This window comes from Cnephaeus nilssonii (assembly GCF_951640355.1).
Source record: "Cnephaeus nilssonii genome assembly, chromosome: 1".
NCBI classification, from domain to species: Eukaryota; Metazoa; Chordata; class Mammalia; order Chiroptera; family Vespertilionidae; genus Cnephaeus; species Cnephaeus nilssonii.
Genome location: NC_137072.1, coordinates 69,709,543 through 69,717,057, shown reverse-complemented (window position 1 = coordinate 69,717,057; position 7,515 = coordinate 69,709,543).

The following is a 7,515-nucleotide window of genomic DNA, read 5'->3' as shown; positions in this document are numbered from 1 at the left end:
CTGAATACACAATTACAAGTATCAGAAGTATTAAGATGGAAAATTGCAGGCTGCTATGGAAACACTTCACCCTAGCCTAGTTAGGGATATAAGAGAGTGTTTCTTTGAGGAAGCGACATTTAAGATGAGACTTGAAACCACTGGGCAAAGAAGTGGGGAAAGAGTGATACAGGCAAAGGAAACAACATTTGCAAAGGCTCTGAAGCGGAGACAGTCTAAAAATCTCTGGAAGGTAGTATAGCTGGCCCTCAGAGAATTGAGGGGGGAGAGCAGAGGTGCATAGGCCCTGGCACGGAGCAGGGAGTGGGAAGCCCAGGAAGGATTTTAAGTGGTGGTACATCCTGCTTTTTTCACTTTGGGTAGCCTTTGACTATGTGCTCTTCCTTCTACAAAACCAACATTTTTCTGCGTGATACTCTTGAGAATGTTGCATTTCTGCATAATACCTTTGAGAGTGTAGCATAATTACATTGTTGGACATGATTTTTAACTCCGATAAAAGTAATATAAATAAATAAATATAAACAGGGAATATGCTAATTAGCTGGGCATCACAACCGCTTAGGAGGAGGCTGTATCAGGACTGCTCAGGAGGAGCTGCGTGCACAGATGGGCGGGAGGGGACTGCATGCTGCCCCCAGCCCCATGAGACTGGGGCTGGGGGCGGGCCAGAGTGGAGACACAACACACGGGAGCGCCTGCCCCCACCCCAGCGGACACAACGCGGCAGCCGGCGCTACGTGGGTCAGGCACAGGTCCCGGCCCCCTGCGGGGTGCCGCCTTGCACAGCGGGAGCCGGGGCACCTCCTCAGGCGATTTCAATCACCCACTTGGCCTCTAGTATAAAATACACTCCTAGGTATGTAGCCAAGAGAAATGAAAACATGTCCACATAAAAACTTGTACATGAATGTTCATAACAGCATTACTCATAATAGTCAAAAGGTGAAACAACACAAATGCCCACCAGCTGATGAATGTATAAGATAAATGTGGTATCCTATCTAATAAAGAGGGAATATGCTAATTGACCCTCATGCCATCGCAAAAGATGGCGCGCCAACAGCCAATAAGGAGGGAATATGCTAATTGACTGCCCCGCCCTCAAAGATGGTGGCACCCACAGCCAATAAGGGGGAATATGCTAATTGACTGTCATGCCCTCAAAGATGGTGGTACCCACAGCCACAAGATGGTGGTGCCCAGTCCCCTCAGCCCCGCTGGGGCAGCAGGCGCGCGGCACAGCCAGGCCCATCCCCAGGCGGGTCCAACGGCTCCATGCGCCTGCCTCCGGAGTCCCCCAGTCCCCTCAGTCCCCCAGCCGCCCAGGGCCGGCCAAGTCATAGGCAAGCCTTGGATGGCGGCTGCCCAGCCGCCCAGGGCCACCCGAGGCTCAGGTAAGCAGGGCCACCCGAGGCTTGTGCTACTGGCAGTGGCAGCAGCAGAGGTGTGATGGGGCACTGCCTTCCCCTGATTGCCGGCTCACTTCCCACCCCTGAGGGCTCCCAGACTGTGAGAGGCGGCAGGCCGAGCTGAGGAACCCCCCTCCAGTGCATGAATTTTCATGCACCGGGCCTCTAGTATATATATAATGGAATATTATTTGTCCATAAAAAGAGGTACTGATATATGGTGTAACATGAATGACCTTTGAAAACATATACTATACAGTCTTTTGTGATTGGCTTCTTTCACTTAGCATAATTATTCTGTTCCCATGAAATGTCCAGAATAGGCAAATCTGTAGAACAGAAAGTAGATAAGAGTTTAGGACTAGGGGCAGAAATGGGATGGAGGATGATAGCTATAGAGTGTTGGGTTTCTTTTTTCTTTTTTTTACTTTTTCTTTTTTAGGTTAATCCTCACCTGAGGATATTTTTCCATTGATTTTTTATAGAGAGTGGAAGGGAGATGGAAAGATGGAGAGAAACATCGATTGGTTGCCTCCTGCATGTGCTCTGACCAGGGCCTGGGCCAGGGAGGAGCCTGCAACCAAGCTATGTGCCCTTGACCAGAATCAAACCTGGGATACTTTGGTCTTCAGGCCAATGCTCTATCCACTGAGCCAAATCAGCTAGGGCTATTGGATTTCTTTTTGAAGAAAATGTTCTGAGATCAATGTGGTGATGGTTGCATGATTCTGAACATACTAAACCATTAAGTTGTACACTAAATGGGTGAATTGTATGAAATGTCAATTATATATCAGTACTACTTTACCTGAAAGAAAATGAAGAAAAAACAGAAAAAAGAATACAATTAATATATTTAGGCATAACCTTTTTGGATTACTTCTGGGTCCAGTGATATTTATAGTTTTAAGCCTTTGATGACTACCAATTTGCCAAATTGCTTGGCAGAGGGGTGGAACCAATTAAAATGTAACTTGGAACATTTAAGAGCTCCCACTTCATTATGTACTTATCCTTTTTGAAGTTTAGGTTTATTAAAACTGCCTTTCTGTCTGTGAGATTGCCAGTGACAATATGATCTGCAATACTATACGTATAATTACAAGTAATTAATAGGTGGTGAGGAACAAGTTCCAGTTGTCCTAACAAAAAACATGGACATTATTTTTCTTCACCATTCACTCATAAGATCTTTATTTTTATTTTATTGATTTTTTACAGAGAGGAAGGGAGAGGGATAGAGAGTTAGAAACATCGATGAGAGAGAAACATTGATCAGCTGCCTCCTGCACACCCCCTACTGGGGATGTGCCCACAACCAAGGTACATGCCCTTGACCGGAATCGAACCTGGGACCTTTCAGTCCGCAGGCCGACACTCTATCCACTGAGCCAAACCGGTTTCGGCTCATAAGATCTTTTAATCAACATCTCTTTTTTCTTAATAACTGTAATATTGCTTTTACAATGAATTGTAGTTTTAAAAAAATAGAAAGCCTTTGCAATTCCCTGAGAAAATAAATGAAGTATATAAAGAAAACATTTATATCATATACTGGTAAAGAATTCATATTTTTTTATTTTAAAAATATGATTAGGAATGTTTCCCTTATGTCCTAAATAGTAAAAATAAACTACATTTTACATCGTATTTTAGAATAATAATAACTAATATATATATATATATATATTTTTAAATATATTTTATTGATTTTTTTACAGAGAGGAAGGGAGAGGGATAGAGAGTTAGAAACATCGATGAGAGAGAAACATCAATCAGCTGCCTCCTGCACACCCCCTATTGGGGATGTGCCTGCAACCAAGGTACATGCCCTTGACCGGAATTGAACCTGGGACCCTTGAGTCTGCAGGCCGATGCTCTATCCACTGAGCAAAACCGGTTAGGGCATAACTAAAATATATTGATTAATGCCCTGGCTGGAATTACTTAGTGGTTAGAGCATCCGGTTCTATTCTCGGTCCAGGAGGTATGAGAGGCAACCAATTGATGTGTTTCTCTCACGCTGATGTTTCTTTCTTTCTGCTCCCTACTCCCTCCCTTTTACTTTCTCTAAAGATCAATGGGGGAAATATCCTTACTCCTTGGGTAAGGATTAAAATATGTATGTGTGTGTGTGTGTGTGTGTGTGTGTGTGTGTGTGTGTATCTCCTTATGTGCCAGGCATTGCACTATGCACTTTTAGTATTGCATCCTCTCCTTTTCATCCCCACAGCACTCCTCTACAGAAGGATTTTTGTTGTCCCCATTTTACAGAAGATAAAGAGATCAAGTAAATCCACACAGCTTGGAGAACCACAGCCAGGATTCAAACTCAGCTTGTGCTTTCAATCACTACCCTTTACTGCTTCACCCGTGGGTATTTCTGGCTTGCATTAAATCTCAAACAAAAATACTCACACTGTGGTTATTTAATCTTAGAACAAATGTTAAAACACACACACATTTTTAGCAAGCAATTCATATTTGTGTTGCTGGAGAGTTGAACTTTGCTTGGAAAGGAGTTATTAAAATATTCTTAGTCATGTTTTTTTCTTGACTGGAATATTGACTCTTGATGTATGAATTGCCTTGCTTCAGTTGCAGAGTGGTAGAGTAAGGAAGCACCTGAGAAACAGTGTGCTGTTGTAATGAAAGCTCTCTTCTGAAGTGCAAAACAGTGTAAAGTGATACCCCTTCAGAAGCCAGGACAACTAAAGGGAATCGAGCTGAGGAGCCCAAAGAGGTTTGCGAGCCTTAATCTTTCAAGACACTGCCTACATTTTTATGACTTCAGAAGACCAGGCTATTTAATTTTTTAATAACAGACATTTCTAATCTCAATGGTCTTAAATGAAACTTTTAGGGTAATATTTCCAGCAGACACTCTGTGAAGGTACTATCTTGTGGTAAATACTAAGGCCCACAGGAACAAAGCAACTGATTTATCCTATATAATAAAAGGCTTCCTATATAATAAAAGGCTAATATGCAAATTGTCCCCTTGACAGGGAGTTCAACAGGGAGTTCCACCAGGGGGTGGGGCTGGCTGGCCAACCACCCACGGCCCCTCCCCACCCCACCCCCCGGGCCAGCCGGGCCCATCGCCCTGGTGGGGGCAGGCCAGCTGGACCTCATCCGTGCATGAATTCGTGCACCGGGCCTCTAGTTATCATTATAATCACGTTTCTTTAGCATCTGCTGACAGAGAGGAAGGGAAAGGGAGAGAGAGATAGGAACATCAATGATGAGATAGAAGCATTGATCAGCTGCTTCCTGTACACCCCACACTGGAGATGGAGCCCACAACCCCAGCATGTGCCCCGACCGGAAATCGAACCCGGGACCTCCTGGTTCTTAGGTCGATGCTCAACCATTGAGCCACACTGGCTGGGCAAGGATCCTTCTGATAGCTTTCAAAATATTTGTTTTCATTAAACTCTACCGAGACAGAATGTAAGAGGAATAAATATCCCAAATAGATACCAAGAGAAAAGGAGTGCCCATTCACCAATATAAAGACTTCCTATTTACCATTAGGAAGTTTTCAGAGCAAACAAGTCAAAAATTCTAAATAGGAAGTCTCAAGCTGCTTTCCAGACTTTGGCCAGCTCTGACTGTAAACTGGCTTTAGGTTCTCATATTTAGGTTCTTATTTAGAAAGACCTCACTTGGGATCGTTGGTTACAAGCTTTATTAAGAGGAGCCCCAGCAGTCAAATAGCAGCCACCTATTTGAATTTGTAAATCTAAAGGCTTCAGTAGAAATATTTCTTTTTTTGGTGCTGTTGGAAGAAAAATACACCATTGAAAGAACACCATTTACTCCTTCACAAATGGTTTTGAATCTTGAGCCACCAAATTTGGTAAGTTCATAAAAAAAAAATTTTTTTTAGATATTATGTAATTAAACTACCAACACTATTTCTTGTCAAGCATTTATGGAAAAGGTGTGGAGAGAAAGGTAAACATCTTCCAAAGTGTATTTTTAGTCTCTTCACAACATCTGTTTACTATAACCCTTATTTTTTTTTTTACCAGTAAAGGAAAATAATTATGTTTTGGGAATCAATTTAAATTATCTATAATCAAAGTTTCCAAGACTTCTTTCTCATATAACTAAGCTGCTTTTATCACCAGTCGATGATTTAGTAAATATTTGAGTCCCAATGGCATCCTGGGCCAGGCACTGTGAGAGATTCTAAGGTGATTCATGTATGGTTCTGCTTATAGGAAACTTATTCACTCACTCATTCTTTAATTCAGCAACATTTACTAGGTGTATGACCATAATCAAATGAATCAGCTTCTTTATAACTTGACCTCAGTTTCATCATCTGTAAAATAGGGGTAATAATAAATCTCCTAGGTTTTTATGAGGATTAAATAATACAATATTTATAAAAGGCTTAGAACAACATATAACACATAGGAAAAACGGATTGTTCCCTTAACTATTGTATGAGTTCTTTATGTGCCAGGCTTGAGTTTGATTTTTTTTTTCTCCACTTAATACAATCGCAAAGGAAACAAACACCCAATAAAAACATTGTTAATATAACATGAAAAGTTTTATTATAGTTATAAGCAGAATGCTATGAGGAAACCGAGAAAGGAGACATTTTGTGTGTTGGTGAGGGAAGTCTTTTATAGACTTAAATTGAATGTAGCATCATTTGCTGTGCAACAAATTGCCTCAAAACTTAAGCTGTGAGGCTCACTGTTCCTCCCAGGAGTGCCTCCGTGCCTCCATCCCCCTCTCCTTCCCCCACAAGCATGCATCTCTTAGACTCTAAGGGACTTCACCAGACTTGCAACCAGGGCAGTGGGGAGTTCGTCCTGGGCAAACCCCTTGAACCTGTCCCCCAAGGCCCCCTTTGTTTCACTTAGGCCCTTTTGTTAAAGAGCCCAGCCTAGGCTCTCCTGTTGCTTCCTCTATGCCGAGCCCTTTATTTTTTTGTTAATCCTCACTGCAGTAACCCCCCCCACCCCCCGCCATTGCTTTTCAGAGAGAAAATAAAGGGAGGGAGAGAGAGAGAGAGATTAGATGCCATGTAATCTATAGCTAGAGAATTGAGGGAATTATTGTTATACTCATTTTAAAGATGAGGAAACTGAAGCTTAGAGAGATAAAGTAGCTTTTCCAACATATACAGTTAGTAAATGGCAGATACCCTGAGCCCATATTTCTGATTATAGAATCCATGATATTATCATTACCTGTATTGGGTAGCATTGTCCAGAGAAATAGAACTAACGGGATGTGTCTAGATCTATATCCATATCTATATCTTATTGGAGAGAGATTTATAAGGAATTGGCTCATATGATTATGGAGACTTAGTAAATCCAAAATCTTCAGAGCAGAGTGACAGGCTGGAGACACAGGGAAGAGTTGCAGTTTGAGTTTAAATGCAGTCTTCTGGCAGAATCTCTTCTTGCTCAGGGGAAGTCAGTCTTTGTTATACTAAGGTCTTCAACTGATTGGGTAAGGCCCACCCACATTAGGAATGGTAATGGACTTTACTCAATGAACACCAATTTATTTATTTTTATTATTTTTAAAAATATATTTTATTGATTTTTTACAGAGAGGAAGGGAGAGGGATAGAGAGCTAGAAACATTGATGAGAGAGAAACATCAAACAGCTGCCTCCTGCACATACCCTACTGGGGATGTGCCCACAAACAAGGTACATGCCCTTGACCGGAATTGAACCTGGGACCCTTCAGTCCACAGGCCGACGCTCTACCCACTGAGCCAAACCGGTTAGGGCACGAACACCAATTTAAATGTTAAATCTCATTTTTAAAAAATAAACAACAACAAAAATATTCACAGAAACATCCAAAATAATTATTGACCAAATATCTGAGCACCATGGCCTAGCCAAGATAACACATAAAATTAACCATCATACTACCCTATACCAGTGGTTGGCAAACTCATTAGTCAACAGAGCCAAATATCAACAGTACAACGATTGAAATTTCTTTTGAGAGCCAAATTTTTTAAACTTAAACTTCTTCTAACGCCACTTCTTCAAAATAGACTCGCCCAGGCCGTGGTATTTTGTGGAAGAGCCACACTCAAGGGGCCAAAGAGC